Source organism: Microtus pennsylvanicus, chromosome 3, assembly GCF_037038515.1.
Source record: "Microtus pennsylvanicus isolate mMicPen1 chromosome 3, mMicPen1.hap1, whole genome shotgun sequence".
NCBI lineage: Eukaryota > Metazoa > Chordata > Mammalia > Rodentia > Cricetidae > Microtus > Microtus pennsylvanicus.
The window spans coordinates 83,978,111-83,998,607 of NC_134581.1; the positions used below are offsets into that span (position 1 = coordinate 83,978,111).

Sequence of the window (20,497 nt, forward strand, 5' to 3'; positions counted from 1 at the left end):
GGCTGTCTTCTGTAAATGTCCCCAGGCCTGGCATTGTTCAGTGTGTGTCCTCAAACTTTAAAGCCATCCATCCACTTGTGGCCCAGGTTCTTCCTAATTTTTCAAGTGGCACAGAATAATAAGGGGACAAGGTTTGGCTTGGAAAAAGTCTCTTGCAGTCAACAAACTGCTGGTCAGTTATAACTTCACCAAGAATGAAACGAAAATAAATGGCAAATTTTGTTTCTCCAAAAATAAGATGATGAGAAAAAATGTGGAGCTCAAAACTACTACCTTGCTTCTTTCTGGACTTGGACTCTTGGTGCTGGGCCCGTGTTCATTTCACAATTACTTTTCCCCCCTTGCTTTGCTTCTTTTTTCTTTCTTTTCTTCCTTCTTTCCTTCCTCCCTCCCTCCCTCCTTCCCTCCCTCCCTCCCTCTCTCCTTTGTTCCTTCCTTCCTTTTCCCCTTCCTTCCTTATTTTTTTTTTTTTGAGACAGGGTTTCTCTCTACATGCTTTGTAGACCAGGCTGGACTTGAACTCATAGAGATCCACCTACCTCCTCCTCATAAGTGCTGGGATCAAACGCCTGCATCATTATAGCTGTCCCTAGGTTAGTTCAGTTTATAGCTAAGGGTGACCTCAAACTTAGGATTCTCTTACCTCTACCTCCCAAGTGCTAGGATTATAGGTAGCATGTGCTACCATGCCTGTTTGTTGCAGAGAGAGCTGATGTCTGACTTGAGAGATCTTCGGGTATATCAGGTGCCCTCATTTGGCTGGAACCAAAGATGCTCAGCTTCAGCTGCCTTGGAGGTGACATCTAAGATTCTTCAAAGATCATGTCTATGGTTCCACCTCTGGGCATTTTAGAGGAGATGGTGATCCTGTCTAAGGATTTAAATCATGAATATTTGAGAACTTCTCAGTACCCTTCCCTTGCCATTTCCTGACTGTAGATAGGGACAGCCACAGGACTAGGTTCTACCCATGACCTAGAATTCGTTCTGATCTCCTTTATTAAGAAAGTGGTCAGGAGCTCTGTATTAGTCCTCTTGGCCATTTGTTCTTCTTTCAGAAAGTAAGCTTCTATCTTACGTTTAAGACCAAACTCCCATTTGTACACTATTTCCAATCTGATGAGACATTCAGGATCTTTCTCTGGGGGCTGGAGAGATGGCTCAGCAGCTGATTGGATTTTAGAACCCACATCAGATAGCTCACACCTGTAAGTCTAGCTCCAAAAGGTACAATGTCCACTTCTGACCTCCCTTGGTATCCATACACACATGTGTGCACAGACACACAAGCATGTATACATAAATTTAAAAACAACAAAAAACAAAAAACCTCCCTCTGAACTATGCCAAACCTAAACAGTGCCTGGACACATCCCCCAAAATTCTTTCTTCCTTGGCCCTCCCTGGCCTTTTCTCCTGGATTGCTGTACAGGTCTACCGCCAACCAAATCAGAGCCCTAATGTGTTTCAGTTCTCAGCCCACCACGAGCTTCCCTTATTCGTTGAGTATTGACTGTGGAGGTATCGTACCTCAGGGCACTGTGCTGGGCACTTGGGTTTCAGAGACTCGGTCTCTTTCTTCCAGAGGGCTCTGGTTTCACTTCTATTAAACTTTTCATTGAGTGTCACATTAAAGGAGGAATCACCATAAACTGATGATGTTTGCAAGAAACAGAAATCTAGGACCTATAAGGAAGTGCTGCCTCTGTGGGCCTTTCTCCGTCCCATAGCTCAGAGCCTTGTCCTGACTCTGCTCAGCACACAGAGCCGAGAAATGATCTGACTCCAAAAGGATTGATGGTGAGGCTTGATCTCTGATGGGAAGCCACCCCGCTCCATCCTCTGTGACAGATGCACCTTCATGTCCCTTGGCTTGGTTAATAAAACCCGCTCTTGCTCTTCCTAATGTCCAGTGCCTGGAGTGGCAGGGCCATAGCCAGTAAGTGTTATAGTGACAAACCAGAGAACATCACCAGCCTGGAGCCACCGAGTACCTTTTATTGAACTCGACAAATATCCAATAACCCAGGCCTCTGGCATCTTCTCCTAGAATATTTGATACAAATTGAATGGAAGCTTGAAGGGAGAGGCATTTCAAATAGAGAAAAATGCTGGTACCTCGGAGTCTCTAAGAGCGGTAAGGTATAAGGACAGCTCTCCAGGTTCTTTCTGTAAGTCTGTCTGAATCGCTAAGTGCTTGGTCTAATGGATGATTAAAAATCAAAATCTAGAAAGCCCATTACTGATTACCATGCCTAGCCCATATGTGTGTCATCTCAGGGAATGGGCACCTCAACTCAGACGGAGTCTGTTGTCCCAGTTTTACAGCTTAGCTGACTGAGACACAGTTGAAGTGAAGAGACAGACAATCAGAGGTTAAGTTCAGACCTTGCTTTTGTATCTCTTGTTTCTTTGACTGTTCCCTTTCTACAGTGAGTGCCCTTTCTCCACAATGCAGAGGATCCGGGCCTTGTTCTCCAATGGAACTAGAGCAAGCACTAAAGAAATGTGTTTTAAACTTGGATGCTTTCAAAAAAAAATAGATGCAGGGATAACTCAGCTTTTCTGTCTAGGGTGTTCCTTTATTGCTCCCAGTCCCTCACTCCTGGAAACTGGTTTCCTTGTTGCTGAATATACAAGGTCCCATCCTGAAGGGACTGGGCTACTCTGGCTGTCTTATGCCTCTTTATTTCTCTGATCTGACACCATCTAAGGTCCTAGGTATCCTTGCCCATCACTTATGTGCTATCATCTTGAATATGAGTTGCTGTTGCCTGTCTGCCTGAAGACACACCCAGGATCCTGGGAGCCCAGATGAGCGGCAGTAGGCAGGCCAGGAGGCAGTTGCTAAGGTGGATAGATTCCCCAGATGGGGCTTGGGCCATTGTAGGTGTTCACCTTGACAGCCCAGTGTGCTTCTTGCCACTTGATGTTCTCCCAAAACCCAGGGGAGGAGCTGAAAATATCCCAGGCAATCTGAAAATGAAGACGGGTTCAGCAAACAGAGCCCAGCTTCTGAGCAAACAACCAGAAAGGCAGCAGGCTGGAGGGCGGGCAAAGCAAGAAGACTGGGGGATGCGAGAGGAGAACTCTGGACAGGAAGAGTTGAGGGAAAGCAAGCCAGGACAAGATGTGGATCCCATTGTCCTTTGTCCAAGAGATGCCCTCTCTGCCAAGAGAAGCACAGAGGAAATATTTCTCAGCCTTAGGCTAGATGGAGAGATCTTAACAGAAAGTGTCTCATGAGCTATGCTCTTTTTTTTTCTTTTAAAGATAAGGTCATAATATGGCCGAGGTAGCTTAGAATGTACTCTGTAGCTGGAGATGACTTAGAATTGCCCATCTTCCTGGATTCTGTCTTCTCAGTGCTGGGATTACAGGTGTGTGCCACCACACCTGGCTTTTTCTATCACATTTCTACAACAGGAAAAAATGGAAGCAAAGAAAGCAGGATCCCTGTGCCTTCCTATGAGTTGGGAGGCCTGCCTTCCTATGAGTTGGTCTATGAGATGGGAGGCCTGTCTTCCTATGAGTCAGGAGGCCTGTCTTCCTATGAATTGGGAGGCCTGTCTTCCTATGAATTGGGAGGCCTGTCTTCCTATGAGTTGGGATCTTCCTATGAGTTGGGAGGCCTGTCTTCCTATGAGTCAGGAGGCCTGTCTTCCTATGAGTCAGGAGGCCTGTCTTCCTATGAGTCAGGAGGCCTGTCTTCCTATGAGTTGGGAGGCCTGTCTCCCTATGAGTCGGGAGGCCTGTCTTCCTATGAGTTTAGAGGCCTATCTTCCTATGAGTTGGTCTATGAGTTGGGAGGCCTGTCTTCCTATGAGTCGGGAGGCCTGTCTTCCTATGAGTCGGGAGGCCTGTCTTCCTATGAGTTGATCTGAGTCTGGAGGCCTGTCTTCCAAATTTAGTTGTCACTATGTGGCTTTGGGCAGGTAGATCTCTTAGGCAAGGATGTTCTGAAGGCTTCTAGGACTGACATAGCAACCCAGACTCCAGAAGCCTACCTCCTGGAAAAGGCCTGCTTCCTTACTAGAACCTAGAGGGGAGACTCACTGTGGGGCTGTATGCCCTCACATGGTAGTCCACGCACTGCAGTCTACAGGGCAGCAATTCATAAAACCATGGCCTTCTGTCTGCTTGTTTGTTTTCATGTGTTTTTTTAAAAGTTAAAATACTAATCATACTGTATAGAAATCACAGCATTCAGAACATAGACAAGGAATTGTAAACAAGTCATACTGCAGGCTGCAGGAAAGAGGCCTTCACCCAGATCTGAGTAGAGATGCTGTGAGTGGTAGCCCTTCTGGCTGTCCCCTAGATGGTTAGTCTTCTTTATCAAATACCCTAGGGCTTGGAAAGGTGAATGGCAGCCTATAGGGAATGTTAGGATAAATGGAAACTCTTGCTTTGCACTGGTTATAGGGCAGTCCGGTCCTAGAGCTCAGAGACAGGGTTGGCAGCACAGCTAGCTGCAAATGACGCCATCCTGGAAACAGGCAACAGATAGTAAGTGTGTGCTATGTCCAAGGCTTTCTTAGAGGAGCAGAGACCAATGCTAACTAAGACAGAGTTCTTGTATCAGATATGTCACAGTCTAACTGAGGACAAGGAAAGAGAGTAACCAAGGAAGCAAAAATCAGAATAAGGAAAATTTAGGTCTTGATCCACATGGAGCAGAAGATATTGAGGGAGAGTGCCTAGGATGGAGCCTGGGAAGACTTCCTGCGAATGGGATGCAGGGATTGAAGGTGATGGATGAGAAGGTGGCATCTGTGTATGGATAGGAGGGGAGAACTTCTCACGTTGAAGGAAAAGTCAGAGCAAATCTTCAGAAATGTATGCCTAGGGAATTCATAGGCAAGAGCAGGGGAAAGAGAGATTATGACTAGACAGAAGGCTATACGGGGGACTTTTGGGGTCCCTGAAAAGATGTTAGAATCTTTGCCTACTTGAAACAGTGCTTTGCCATTGGGAGAGCTGACTGAGGAGAGGTACCTGCTGAAGAACACAATTCTGGCTGCTGTAGATGTCTGGTATCCAGACAGAAGGCCCTGCTGGCTTGGTCTTGGCTATGCAGTAAAGACAGAGCATGGTTGTTGAATATCTACTTATGGGGGAAGTAGAACTGAAAGGCTTCCTCCTGAGGAGGATGTGGAAGGATGACAAGAGACCCAAGATGGACTCTGGGCTTTTATTTACTGGATGGAGAATGTACTTTTCACTTAGTTGGGGAAGCTTGCTTGAGTGGGTATAGAAGTCTGAGGCAGGGAGAATAAAGTAAAAATCAGCTCTGACTACGTACGTATGTGTGGGACACTTCTGAGACACCTAGGCCAGGATGCTGAGCAGACAGTTGAATTCTCCTATCTGGGACATGGGACAAATAATGGCTAGATGTCAGCCTGAGAGACACAAGTGTATGAGAAGGCATTTGAAGTAACAGGACTGGGTAAGATCATGTGGGGATAGACAATAAAGGGGGCAAGAAGGTTTCCGTTTCTTTAGAAAATGACAACAGAGTTAACAGAGAAGAAATGCCAACGAATTATGGAAAAAGTCAGGTGACTGGAGTGGCAGAAGCTAAAGGAGAAAGGTTTTGGAGAAGTAGCAATTGAGTACCTGTGCCAAATGTTTCTGGAAAATAAAGATGAAGACAGAGAGCAGAACACTTGCTCTGTCATGGTGAGTTGCTCACCACCTTGGGGACTGGTCATCAGTGGAGGGGTGGGTAATAAAACCTGACTGGAGTGGGATGAAGAGAGAAAGGCAGACAAGAAAGTGGGCATGAAGAGAATAGATGTTATCTTTGAACAGGTTTGCTGGGCAGAGGAATCTCACGATGGTTGGAAAGTAGGGTGGAATGCTGTTGAGGGAGCGCTTAGGTGGAGGACAATATGGAGGTTTCATTTGTGTGTAAACAGGAGGGTACAATAATACAGAAAGAGGCAGAAAAGTTGCTTTTTTTAAAAAAAGCCCTTGTCCAAACAGGGTACTCGGTCATGAATAGGGCACCTATATCAAACGCCCTCTCTAAGGCTTATGGGGCAGAAAGATGGTAAGAGCCAGAAGTCAGGGAGACCAGAATAAAACAGTGTCTTCCAGACATGATTAAGACCGCTGTGTTCACACACTCATATCAGCTATAGGTACCTACATAAGATCAACCCAGCATTCTAGCTTTGAGTAGAAAGAGGTTCATGAGCCCCTACCCCTAATTAAGGAGCTTCATACAGTTGATGGGTTCTGGAGAATGGAGAGTCAGTTTCCTGTGTCTCCTACTAGGTTGATCTCACTTTAGTGGCTAGCCCCATCCCCAGTAGTCTGTGAGTAGCACTAACTGGAGCCATTGGGTTATTAAAAACAAAAACAAAAAAAAAAATGAAGTTGGGCCGGGCGATGGTGGCGCACGCCTTTAATCCCAGCACTCGGGAGGCAGAGGCAGGTGGATCTCTGTGAGTTCGAGACCAGCCTGGTCTACAGAGCTAGTTCCAGGACAGGCTCCAAAGCCACAGAGAAACCCTGTCTCGAAAAACCAAAAAAAAAAAAAAATGAAGTTGGATCAGAGAGGCAATGAGGATCTCTGGCTCTGGAGGACTTAGGAGAAGCCTAAGAGTAAGCATAATAAAAATACATTGCATGAAATTCTCAAAGAATTAATAATAAAAATATTTTTTTAAAAAAGTCTTTGAAATAGTAAGAAGAATAGGTTGAAAGCCAAGAGAAAGTGCTGGCCTTGTACAGATTTCGTTGTGATAGGGGGTGAGATGGCCGGAGTATTTTGGTTCTGATGTTGATGCAATAAAAGGGTTATTGATGGAAGAATGAAGTAGTTCTCATCTCATAGAAATCCTCTTTGTCTATGAAATATACTGCAAGGTCATCAGCTAGAAATGGGGTTGGGGAGGGGAAAGTTAGAGACTTGGGGAGGGAGAAGGAAGTGTGATGGCCTCCCCAGAGACTGGGAAATTGAATTTTCTCGGGAAGGGTAGTAGGTTCCTCTGAGAGTGTTGAGTGAGATTTGTGGTCATGGTTGCAGTGACTCTAGTCAGCAAATTCGTGTCATTTTTCAGCTGCTCTGTGCAGGCCCTGAATAAGAGGGGGGGATACCAGGGCTGGAGCTCTGCCAAGCTGGGGCATTGGAAAAGGAGCTTCAGGAAGCTCAAGTTATTGACAAAGGGTAGTTTTAGTGTTAGGTTGTACAGTCTGAGCTAGATAAAGAAGAAATGAAAGCACACAAGGAATGATAGACATGGATAGCCAAGGGGTAGCTTTTAAATAAAGTAAGGCTGAAGGATTTCTGGGCTGGGATTGTCAGTAGAAGTGAACTCTAACTAAGGTGATGGTATCAGAAGTGAAGTTTCAGAGGTAGGCGACTCAGTGATCAGTGTGACAGAGTCTAAGGAATGGCTATAGGAGTGAATCAAACGTCCATTAAAGCCTTAAAGCCAGGGTATCAACAAAATCAAGAGGCCAGGGCATTGAATGGGCCATTTTTATAGAAACTGAAGTCCCTGACAACTCAGCAGGAATAATGATAGAGGAATCAGTGGTCTAGGTGCTAATCACATGAAGAATGCGGGAGGAATGCATAGGAGGGTGGTTGGATAACAGTGCTGTATATGTAGAAAGGCTACTATGAAATCTGACAATGAATGCTTCAAGCAAGACTTGAGTTCTAAATAGAAGTGTAAAAATTGCAATGGATCGGGTGGGATGGATACACACCAAATTCTCATGTACATAGGTCATGGAAGACAAACTAGCCAAACTGGAAAAAGCTTCTGAAGAATATACCTTTCTGCCAAAGCTGAATTTCACTTAAAGCAAAGGAAGGAAGGAAGAAAGAAAGGAAGGAAGGAAGGAAGGAAGGAAGGAAAGAAAGGGGGGAATCTTGCAGAATGCAAGGATTTTTCCAGAAAGTATGAGGGCACAGGATGTGGGTATAGAATGTTCATACTGTGGCATACAGTCCAGGAAATAGAGTCCTGATGACAACTTGATCATGCTAGGTCCTTCCTGAAAGGCACAAAACTCTCTGAATGAAGACACTGATTTCTGCTTGTGATGGAGATGTAGAGCCTTCAGCTGGAAACCTGGGAAAGAGCGAGCAGCTAGAGTATGTGCAATGTGGTGACTGAAGATCTGGGTAGCTCACACCTACAGCTGGGTAGCTCACACCTAGAAGTGTGTCAGCTATCGACACAGTAGTCATATCAGGAGAACGACAAAGAAAGAAGTGTCTTTAGGAACCTGCAGTTAACACTATTCTCAAATAAAGACTATGAAGCCCAAAGAGTTAAATAGCTTGTCCAAGGTCATCAGCTACAAAGCTTATTCAAAACAGAGCTACATGTAGAGTTTGCATACACTGTGTGTCTATGGCAGGTGAAAGAGCAAGAGACCCAGAGTTCTCTGGAAAAGTGGGAACTGGATGAGCTAGGAGAACATGGTGTTGCTGTGCTGTTTGAGCCTCATGCTCATCGTGGTGACCCCTATTAGGGACACATACCTAATTTACAGAGACCACCGGAAACTGTATTTGCTCCATTCCTAGCAATCCCCGTGACACCTGGGTGGAGTATACTTGCTTACCTGGCTTTAGGACCTCCATGCCTGTGTGTAGTCATACCTGTAGAGCAACAAGAAGATGACCTGGGATGTACAGTGGGTGAGACTACCCTTTAAGACTGGCCTGTAGCATCACCTGGACTGGCCTAGTGCTGATCAAATGGTTGAGTCACTAACTGAGTATCCTGTGCGCGGCAACACTTCCATGAAGACCAAATTCTATTAGAGGAACCACATTTATCCAAGGACTCATGGGCTTAGTGATAAAAGAGACCTAAGAGGTTTTTGATTCCATTGTCTCCTATCCAAACAGAAGCAACAGAACTTGCGGCCCAAAGTGCGCCATGGCCATGTGCTACCTTCTTATTTAACTTGCGGTGCCTATCTCAAGGGGTTCCCCCATCCAAGGGTCTGCATCATGAACCTGATCTACCTGCTTCCTCCTGAGTCTTGAAGGTGGAGCAGGAAGAAGAGCTAGCCCCTATCTGGAGACCAAGGGCAGACTCCTGCCCAATGAATCAGGGCACCCAGAGAGCCCTTTGGCTATTCAGGAGAGGATGCTGATGAACTTGGCCCTGATGAGTTGGCTCCTGCCTTCCAACCCTTCTCTCTTCTCAGCCTGTGCAAGTGTTAAATACAGCATCAAATTAAGCAAAATTAAATACATTTCCATGCAGTATTTTTCTCTTGACAGAATCAAACAATGCGGTTGCCATAGTAACAGCCTCTTCTGGAAAGGTCACCTGCAAGAAACTGTGTTTTAGGTACAACTCAAGGAGATTATGGGGGATTAACTCATTTTATACATATATATTAAATATATATTTTTTTCTTTAAAGGGACTGTTATGAAGGAATAATATCCAACAGAGCCAAAAGATACCCACAGAAAAAAAAAATTTAAGTCCCTGATAAAGGATTTTTTTCTTCTTTCGTTTTTTTACCCAGCATGCAGTGGATATCTGAAATGGCGACTTTGTGTTTTTACTTGGCTTTAATTAAACCTCAGTCGGGGCTGAGGAATGTGGTGAAGCGAGATAATTGCACTATTCCCAGTACAGTTTTTAAACTCCGGCTTTGATATGCACCTCATGACAGCCTGAACCTGCCCCCAGACTCCTGAGGCTGCTTGAGGCTCCGCATCTAAGCACCCCCTCTTAACCTGGGGCACCAGGGAGCTGTATGGATGGGGGTCTCCAACGTTGGAGAAGGCTGAGACCAAGGCTCAGGGAGTAGAGGTCGCATCTCCTCTGGAAAGTTTAGCTCTAGCTTTTGGGAAGGCCGGCATGAGCAGACCTAACTCCCAAGCAGAGTGGGACCTTTCTTCTTCTTTCCTGAGAGTGAGAGTCTTTAGGGCTGTTGGATTTGAGCTCCCTTGTGCTTCCTGGTGCAGAGATGGCCGTGAGATGTTCAGGCAAGCTGAGGGGCAGTACATGTTTCTCTTGAGTGCCCTCTGTAAAGCTCTTAAGCAAAATCCCCTGGAGAAAGAGGCTCTGGCACCCCACAGCTTCTACAGCCAACCCACAGTAGCACAGGTGGTACAAGTTCAGGCTGTTCCGGAGTCAGGGATGAAAGTCACCTAGCTGAGTCGTGTGAAGGTTTGTCTGACCCTTTTAATCCATCTATTTAGGACCATTTGCTTTCCAGACACACAGAGAGCAGGTAGCTGTCACGGAACAAGGGGCTCCGGGTCTCGAAGCACAGAGGTAAACAGAGGACTGTATTGGCTTCCAGGGCACTAGCTTCTCCATCTTTAGGTTGGTCACATTCCAAAGATAATCCATAACTTGATGACCAGGGCTGGCAATCTCTGTGTGTGCATGTGTGTGTATGAAGGAGGGGGCTGGGAGAGGTGGAGTCATGGGATATATGTACCTGTGATATTTAACCGTATGTATATGTATAAATATGGCATACATAGAGATAGAGCCACATAACTCTGGCCATATGCAGTATAGACTACAAATACTCTCTGATGGCTCCCCTGACATCGTGGGTACTTTCTCTTCCTTTCTGACCCCAGATTCCAATAGCGTCCCTTACCTGATCCTTCTGCTAAACAAGATAAGCTTGCATAGTTTAGCAAAGATAGGCAAACCTGAGCTTGAGTTCTGACTGGCCACTTAACAGCTAAATACTGCTCTTTCGTTCCTCATCAAGTGGGGATAACAAGAGCTACTGTCTTAAATCACAGGTCCTTATGGGGTTGTAGTGAAGATTAAATGAAATGACCTGAGGGATGGGGCTGGATAACGTAGGTGTTCACCAGATGTTTGTTGACTATTTGGAGAACATGACTTTTGTACAAAACAAACCGTGTGTTTCTTTCCTGTGAAATCCAGCTTGCCAGCCTGGGGACCACTGCAGAGATTAAAGAAAGAACAGCAATTTCTGTCTCTAATCCCCAGTACAATCACTGGAGGGTTTCTTAAACTCTTTTTAAAAAGCAAAGCTACGGTCATCCAGGGAAGAATTTTATTTTTAGTGCATCCCAGCCCCCTGAAGGCAATGCATCCTTATGAAATGATTCCCCAGTGTCAGGCCAAACCAGAAAGACCTTGGTAAAGACTATGTCCACGAGTAGAGAGGGCATAGCTGTTGGCTACTCAAATCGGCCTCCTTTCTTCATTTAGGACAAGAAAGGGCTGCCTTGTTTTTGCCATCCCCCAGCAATAGACTCCGCATCTGAATTCTTCCAGCAGAGATAACCCCAAATGGCAACAGACCTTGCCAGAGAGCTACAGTCATGAGCCACTGGTCTGGTGTACTTACTGGGAGCCATCTCTAGTGGACCTGGTGGGTAACCCTTGACATCATCTGATTTAGTTAGCTAGCACTGTTGCCTTGGCCGCTTTGGGGGCTTTAGCCATGTTTTTTTTTTCTGTCCTGAATCTCATTGCTGAGCTCGTCAACTAAAACATGCCCAGCCTTTTAAAGGACACTTGACAAAGAGGCTGTCTCTGCGACCTCCAAGTTGGGAGACTTTGGCCTGAACTCTGCCTTTATTGTATGAACTTGGGCTAGTTACTTCCTACTCTGACCCCCAGTTTCTGGTCTGTAAAATGGGAATATGCTGTTAATCTCACAGTGCCATGCTGAGGTTAAATGAAATAATATTCATGGCAGTATTACTGTGGTAACTGACACAAAGCTGTCTCAGTGTGTGGCGGGCATCAGAATCACCTGAAGGTTATTACCCATACATTGGTAGGACTTGCCTCTGTATTCAGTAGGTCTGTTGTCGACCTAAAAATTTGTATTTCCAAATTCTCAGTGATGTTACTGGTACTGACGTCACACTTTAAAAAGCATTGACCCTCCCATCTAGTGAGATCATGGTCTGCTTTAATTAGAACCTTGTAGGTATCTAACTTCATTTATGAAGGCATTCAAGTAGACTGAATTCAGACAAGGGCAGTCCAACAGCACTTTCCACGGTGATGGGAATGTCCTTATGCTATTCTGGCCAGCTTAGTAGTTGCTTGCTACATGCAATCACTAAGCATTTAAAATAAGGCTAGACAAATGTGGGACTGAATTACTTTTACATTTAATTTTGATAGCCTCATATGACTATTACCTCGCATATTAGATGATACAGACCAGATTTCCATAATCCCATCTTAGAAAAGCTATATCCAATGGCCAGGGAGATGAATGGGATAGCAGATATAACCTCAAGATCTCAGATTGGGGTTAAGACACAACATTGCAGCCACCTGATTCTTCAGTATGTTCTCAATACTTAAGGACATTCTGAAGCTTGGAGACCAACTCATGACTCTCTACCCTTCCCTCCTACACCTGAATGTCTAGGCACCCTATTCAGCCTATGAGTCAGGAACAGTTGAAACACGGGAAACAGGGAGTCTGAGCATCCAAATGGAATGATGATGGACCTCTTAGGGACAACGGCAGCTCTTCTTGGCAGATATGTGCTATGTAGCACAGGGACAGAAAACGATAAAGACATCCTCTGGATGGAAGAAGGGGAAAAAAAAAACCTAAAGCAGTGTTGTTGTAGGAGTCTGCTTGTTTGTTCCCGGCTGCCAAGACTTGAAATAACCACTCAGAAACTATATTATTTAAATCATTGCTTGGGCAGTCACTTAAGTGTATTGCTAGCTAGCTCTTACATCTTTAGTTAGCCCGTTTCTATTAATCTGTGTATTGCTGTGTGACTGTAGCTTACCTGGTAAAGTTCTGTCCGGCATCCAGCATCTGTCTCCAGTGGGGCTACATGGCTTCTCCTGGCTCTGCCTTCTTTCTCCCAGCATTCAGTTTAGTTGTCCCACCTAGCTCTATTCTGCCCCATCACAGGCCAAGGCAGCTTCTTTATTCATTAACCAATAAAGCAACTCATAGACAGAAGGACCTCCCACACCACAGTGTGATCTGCTAAAATATGGGGGAACCAGAGGGGTGACTAGAAGGAAGATTTCCCATGACTTGAGCAAGGCAGCTGGTAAAGGGTTGAAAGGGAGGAACTAATTCCTCATGGTGGTAGAAAACGGAAAATGTGAAAATTCTGTCTATGGGGCCAGAAAGGTGTCTCAGCAGTTAATCATACTGGCTGCTCTTCCAGTGGACCTGGATTCAATTCTCAGCACCCACATGACGCTTCACAAACATTTGTAATTCTAGTCCCAGGGAATGTAACATCCTCTTCTGGTTCCTGCAGGCACTGCATGCATGTATCACACACACACACACACACACACACACACACACATATATACATACATACATACATACAGGCAAAATACCCATACACATAAAAATAAGTAATTTTTTTAAAAAAATAAAACATAAAAGGGAATGTTGTCTGTGGCTCAAATAAAAAGATGCTTGCTCTCAGGGCGCTTCTGTGTGTAAGAAACCAGAGGGGTGCTACTCTCTTGGAGTCACCCTGGCAATGCTCGCTGGAGAACCTTTCATCTCATGCTGCCTAGAAAAAAAATCGTGTAATGGAGCAGTGAGGATCTCTGGTCCCAAGAGTTCACAGAGAGCTTGCTTAAAACTAGCTGTGCCGCTCCGTATCCCTAGGACCTTGGGCAAATATGCCACCTTTTTTGTCTTAGTAAACAGAAGTGATCGTGGTATGCATATAGAGAGGTGTTTTTGAAAATTAAATGAGATAGTAGATCCCAAATATTGCTAAAAAATAAAAGGGTGCTTTTTCAATGGCAAATATTATTGCATACCTGTACCACCCCCCACCCTCATGCAAGCAGTAAAGAGCGGAGACTCTGGGAGCCTTTCCTAGAGTGTGTCTTATCCTGGGCCCTATGACTGAGTAGAGGTGACCTCTCTGCCCACAGGCCCCCAGGGGTGTGCTTTTGCTCCACAACAACAACCATGATGGATTGTGGTGCCTGATACAGCCAAGACACAAGAAATAGCATCACCAGAAAACCAACTTAAGCCTGGCCTGATTTAGTGCAGAGAAATGGCAGCTGCTGTGCTCAGCTGGCTTCCACCCAGCAGAAGGCTATTTTTTGCAAATAAAATGGTAAGTTGCTAATCAGAAAGATAAATTAAGAAGCATTAAGATAATGATGGTCTAATCACTGTCCACACAGAGAATTGCTAGAGTGAATATCCAGGCTACCAAGTGCTTGAGCACATTTGGTGATTATTTGTATTATGAAGGGAATGATGGATTCCAGGCCTGGAATCAATCTAGTTCAGGAAATGCACAAGTCCAACCTCCACCAGGGACTTCTGGAGGTCAACTGTTCCCCTGATGGCCTCCATCCCGGGCTCTGAACAGCCTTTCTCAAACCGTTCTTCATCTGCCTGTCTCATCACCGAATGCTCCAACCTCTATGAAGGCACCTCGTGGTCCAGCTGTTTAGGTGTCCAGTATGACACCACTGTGGGACTGTCTGGGCTAGTGGGGGAGGGCTCTACTTTGAGAATCACAAAATCGCCCTATCTGGGAGCAAGCTGCTGCATGACAGAGGATGGGATCTAGGCTCCTCCTTGCCCTTGAGACCTGCTGGGTAGAAGTGCTGTCCCATCATGCCTTAGAGTCTGGAACCATCAAGACCATGCAGATTATTGTCCCTTTTCTCTGTAGCTGGGGATCCGAGGCCTATGGGGCATGACTTGTCCACTGCCTCAGAGACCAACACAGGGATTTAGCCAATATTCCTATTGACCTCTAGGATTCTAACGTTAGACTGAGAAGAAACCCTGAGAACCTCTACCCCAGGGCACTGCACGTGTACAGCATAGACTAGAGAAAAAATTTCCCATTCATAGTGAGAGGCTAGCAAACTTAGATTTGATCCAGTATCGAAACCTTGGTGTCTCTTAAGCTCCCATGTCACTTCACCTACACACTCGTCTGTGAGGTGGGGATAAAGGGCCCAACATATAGTCTGTTGCACCTCACTTGCTGAGCTGGTGTTATTCCTACTGCTGCGTCGCATGAGAGCCAGCAGGAAGTTGGGGAGCAATAGCTGGGTTCTAGGCAGGGGAATGTGCTGGGGCAGCTTAAAAGAACGGACAGTTCGGTTGTCAGACATTTCAGAAGTCAGCTGCTGTGCACTGCCATTATTAAAATTAAATCATATATAGGCACTGTCCAATGTATTAAGTAGGGCATAGTGTTGTACATCTTTAATCCCAGTAATCAGAAGGCAGAGGCAGGCAGATCTCTGTGAGTTCAAGGTTAGCCTAGTCTGCACAGGGAGTTCCAGGATGGCCAGAGCTACATAGACCTTGTCTTGAAAATGCAACAAAAATAATAGATAAATTATATTAAAACAAAGGTAATAAATACTCAAAATTCTTGCCTTCCTAAGCAGCCTACCTACCAGATATACAGAGGAACTACTGTGTGATATGTGCTACTGAGTCTCTTCCCAACTTCATATTTGGGGACTTGACTTTGATAGCCTAAAACTAACCATAGTGAAAATATCCTTCTAGAGAGGTGGTTAAGCCGGCACACCACTGGTCTTAGAAGATATGCCACAAGCGAGGGCTGTGGCATGGTGAGGTTCCTAAAGCATTGCAAGAAAAGCCCCAGCCCAGGGCCAGGCACACGATGCATGTTCATTTCATGGTAGATATACCTAGGCAGCATGGATACTGAAAACAGATGCTGGGCTACAGCACTGACCTTAAAGCTGGGCAGTGGTGGCACATGCCTTCAATCTCAGTACTCCGAAAGCAAAGGCAGGTGGATCTCTGAGTTCAAGGTCAGCCTAGTGTACAGAGTGAATTCCAGGACAGCCGAGGCTACACAGAAAAACCCTGCCGCAAAAACCCCAAACCAACCAACTAACCAATCAATCAAACAAATAATAACAATAAAACAAACAAAAAACAAAGCAAAAAAACCTGCAGTGGGCAGGTATCAAAAACCTGAGAGCCGCCTATATTTGGAATTCCAAATACTTGCATCTGTAAAAATCAAATTAGTCAAAAATTAAATTGTAAAAAGCCAAAACATGCCTTAAAAGTATTAGGAAGCCATTGAAAAGTAAAGAATTCATGCTGGAGGGTTGGCTCAGAGGTTAAGAGCACTTGCTCTCTTCCAGAGGACCCAGGCTGGATTCCTGGCACCCACACAGTGGTTCACAGCTGTCTGTAACTCAAATCCCAGGGGCCTGATGGCATCTTCTGCCCTCTGTGGGATCTCCATACACGTGATACTTAGAAAGACTTGGAAGCAAAACACTTATACACAAAATTAAAACGAAAAAGAAAGAAAGGAAAGAAGGAAGGGAAGAAGGAAGGAAGGAAGGAAGGAAGGAAGGAAGGAAGGAAGGAAGGAAGGATGGAAGGAAGGAAGGAAGGAAGGAAGGAAGGAAGGAAGGAAGGAAGGAAGGAAGAAAGAAAGAAAGAAAAGAAAAATGTGAAGCAAAGAATCCTATTTGAACATAAAATGTTTACCCAGGGCTGGAGAGGTGGCTTAGTAGTTAAGAGTGAGCATCGCTCTTGAGGAAGACTTGAGTTCAGATCTGAGCACCCATGCTGGGTGGCTCATAACTGCCTCTAGCTCCAGTTCCAGGAGTTCCCAGTACTTGTGTGAGCATGCAAAGACACACACACACACACACGCGCACACACACACACACACACACACACACGCACACACACACACACACACACGGGAGACTTGCAGGAGTTTTTTGTTTGTTTTGTTTTTTGTTATTTTGGTTTTTTCCTTCTGCCACATGGGTCTCGGGTTTTGAAGTCAGGTTGTCTGGTCTGGCAGCAAGCACCTCTACCCACTGAACTATCTTTCTGGCCCAGAATGGCTTTTTGCTCGCTGTTTTTAAGTTTTAGCATCTAATCTACAAGCACTAGCTGGTGGGCACCATGCTATTTCTTGAGCCTACACAGACCTCTCCTTGCTGCCTACTGAGGCTATAGGGAAAAGGAGTCCTCAACACCTGCTCCTACGGTCAGCCGTCGCCCGCCTGTACCCAGCTGGTCCTCCCAGGTTCAGGCCACCAGGATTGGTGGGACTGTGACCAGGGCTGAGCTTTGAATTGGCGCCTTCCTCCCTTTCACACAGTTCCTTGAGCATCTGGCCTTGACTTCTAACTTTAGAGACGCCTGTAGCCTCGTGTTCTAGGGGCTGGTGTTGCTGCTTGACCAGAGCCTCCCAGAGATGCCTGATCAGAGCGTTTAAGGACAGCACACACTGTGTGTACACAGACCACAGGATGAGTTCTCCTTGTCCCTTCCCGAGAGGGAGGACCCCACTGCTGCTTTCATCTAGGAACACACGTGCTGTGTGGACTCCGGAGCAAGCACTTCTATGCTTCCTGCTGCCTGGGAGCTTGCCAGGTTAGGAGAGGAGCTTTTCTCCCTCTTAGGAGATGGCCAATAACTTTATGAGGTACACATTTTATTATTCCTATTTTATAGATGGGAGGCACAAAGGTTCATTAGCTTAGTCAAAGTCACACAGCTTAGGAGATGATGACACTGTGGCTCACCTCACTCTGGAGCCCAGACCTGACAACAGCACCGTGCCTTCTTTGGGAAGGGTCCAGTCAAGACAGTCTCCAGGCAAGAAATCTACCCATGCACCTCCACCAACCAGACCTGGCAAACTTGAGCCTGGTGGAGCAACTCACACCAAGTAGCTACATAAAGCTGCTGTGGTTCCCGCCCTGGGGAAGGACACAGTCATCATTAAACAGAAGAGTTAAACTCCTCGTCCCCATGTCTGCAGGAAAAAAGGGGTGCTCAGGACCTGAGCCTTCCCCCAGGCCCATGCCTCCTTCAGTCAGCCTGTGACTCCATCTAGCCCCCCAAGTCTGGATATCTCCAGGCTGACCTTGGACAACACGTGGCTTTGGACTAATTCCTAGCTGAGTAGGTGGGGGAGGAAAGGAATTGGAAATTCCTGAAGACTCAGTCTTTTGAGGGAGCAAATGAATCTTCTTCCTCCCGGGTCTCCTCGGCAGCTGCTGAGCGGCAGAATTTATCGGAGTCCTTCACGCTCTGTGACAGACTGCTAATGAAAGAGAAGCCAGGCTCCTGGGCCTGCCTCCTTTGGTTTCTTATTTGTTAGGGGATTTTTATCCCCAAGAGAAGACAGGACGGTGACTGGAAGCCAGGAGGGCCTCACAGAGCCCTGTAGCTTGTCAGCAGGGCTTGGCTTGAAAGGGCCCGGCTGAGGGCCACCCAGGGGGCTGTTCCCAGCTCCAAGTACCTGCCAGGGATGTGAAACATGCCTGGAGATTAATAGGAACCAGATGGACAGGGAGGCCCCTCCACCTGGCCTCCTCCACAGCCCTGCTCAGACTTCTGGCACAGCGGAGGAGGTTTTCTTAGAGGTTCTCTGATCTTGTGTTTTGCTCCAGGCCGCATGCCCAGGAACAGAAGCCAGGACTCCTGGCCCTCACTGTCTGTATGAAAAGATGAGGAAGTTAAGTCGGACCTCAGAGGTCAGTTGTCTAGCAGGATAGTTCTGGGCCCAGGATACACATGAGCTTTTCAAAGCTACCTGGGCCTGAGCTCTACCCCAGACCACTACATAAAACCCTTGGGAAGAGGGCCAGACTCTTGTTATTTGAAAAGTTTCCCAGATGTTCTCATATGCTGCCCAGGTCGAGAATCATTGGATTCCTTGTAAACACTTCTGGATTGAGGAAGTGGCTACTCCAAGGTCATACAGTCAGGGCTAGAGACTGTCTCTGGCTCCCAGGCTTGAGTCTGTTTTTCCATGTTGTCAAGATCCTTTCTTAGTGTCCCATGACCTGTCAGCCCCATAGAATGCCTGAGCAAGACAACCACTGCCTGTTTTTCTTCTGCTCTGTGTATCGTTACTTGACGCTTTATGTCCCCTGCTGACTGCAAACCATGTATGCATACACAGCCTTTAGGCGGGTGCTGGCTCCTCTGAGATCTCAGGATGGAGCCTCGCTATTGGAAGTGTGGTCCAGGGACCAGTGACATCAGCAAGGACTAGGAGGCTGTGAGAAATGCCGCTGCATGTCTCCACTCAGTCCAGACCCCGGAGTCTGAGTCTGCATCTTAGCCGTATCCCCAGGAGGTTCATAAGCTTCACTGCCTGCTGTTTAGAGTACACCATCTATCAGATTCTCCCCTGTAGGTTCTGTCTCTATAACAAAACTGCCTTCTTCCAGAGAGGGGATGATCTCATGCACATAGCCTGCGGGAACATAGCACAACTCAAAGCACACAGTAAGTCCTAAGTGCCTGGTACCTTTCTGCTGCTCTGAATCCATCTCCCTCAGTTATCTCAGGCCTAGAGGTCCTACGAGAATGGACAGCTGGAACGTCCTCGGCTCTGCTGGCTGTACCCCCAGCAGTCCTGGGCCCTGCAGAGCGGTGAACTCTCTCCATTGTCCTATGGGAGACTTCTGTTGGGATGTGCTTGAGAAAAGAGGGAAAGAGCACCCTTCATGGATGACATCATGCAGGGCACAGTGTTTAGCTGCTCCCTTCCCAGCCAGCAACATGGTGCTCCTGCCATCCCGCAGATGATGCAGTTTTTGTCACCCTGTTCTCATCTCACTACATCCTGGGGTCCCTTTCCATGTGGGGCACCTAGAAGGCCTCCAGTAAGCGCTCTTAATGAGAGTCAAGCGAGACCACGGAAGTGAAACACGTTGGTACCTCAGAGGTGGTCATCGTCTTGTTTTTCCTCTTTTCCATGTTCTGGATGAACAAACAGATGTTATCGTCAGCCCTGAACTTCCAAGTTCTGGGTCAGATTTGAACGGTAGCAGGTGTCCCCAGTGCTGTGACTGGAGTCCCTAGAGAAGAAGGATGTGTTTGCGGAAGAGCAAGTAGCCGCCACCCAGGGCCAGAGTGGGGCTGAGTTTAGCCAGATCTGAGTGGAAAAGGGAATAAAGGTGGGACAGAAGATGAGAGCCTTAAATCACCCCCCTAAAACAATCCCTGCTCGCCACTAGCATGTCACCCAGTGCTCATTAAATGTGTAAGCACCTTCACCAGCGGCCTGAGCCTGCTGCATGCTTTATCCTTTGCCCAATAACTGTTAATCAGCTAGCGACAGAGCAAGCGTTGCGAGGGCTGGGTCTTGCCTGGCAACCACAATCTGCTCCTGTTTCATCTAAGAAAAATAATAATAAAGTGGATAGAAGGTTGTGTGTTCCTCGCCCCATCGCCCCATCTCCAGCATGAAAGAATACAGGATCAGAGCACTCGCCCAACCCCCTACCCCCACCTCTTGATGAAAAATTAACCAGCTGTGCAGAGCGAATGAATCCCTAAAGGAGAATGATGCCTCTGATGTGAGCTGGGCTGGGTTCTGGGAGCTCCAAAAAATCCTCCTGATTGTTAATTCTCTCACCCCTAAATCCTCAGCACAGCCACCGACAGGTGTGTGCGGCATGCTAATTGGCCACTCCTTCCACAGCCAGCTGTGCCCAGCAACTGGTGGAGCTGAGAAGCCCTGTTTGGTC

General features: G+C 46.5%; 1 protein-coding gene across 4 annotated transcripts in view; it reads left to right on the forward strand.

Annotated features, from left to right (window-relative positions):
• Window positions 1-20,497, forward strand: part of Pknox2 (PBX/knotted 1 homeobox 2) — a 275,213-nt gene that overhangs the window by 105,747 nt on the left and 148,969 nt on the right. The window contains exon 3 of one of the 4 annotated variants that reach the window (XM_075966368.1): window positions 13,892-14,082. The exons of the other annotated variants lie outside the window; for them this stretch is intronic. The gene's annotated coding sequence lies outside the window, so the exon portion shown is untranslated. The remainder of the gene's footprint in view (window positions 1-13,891; window positions 14,083-20,497) is intronic. 4 annotated transcript variants of the gene reach the window in all.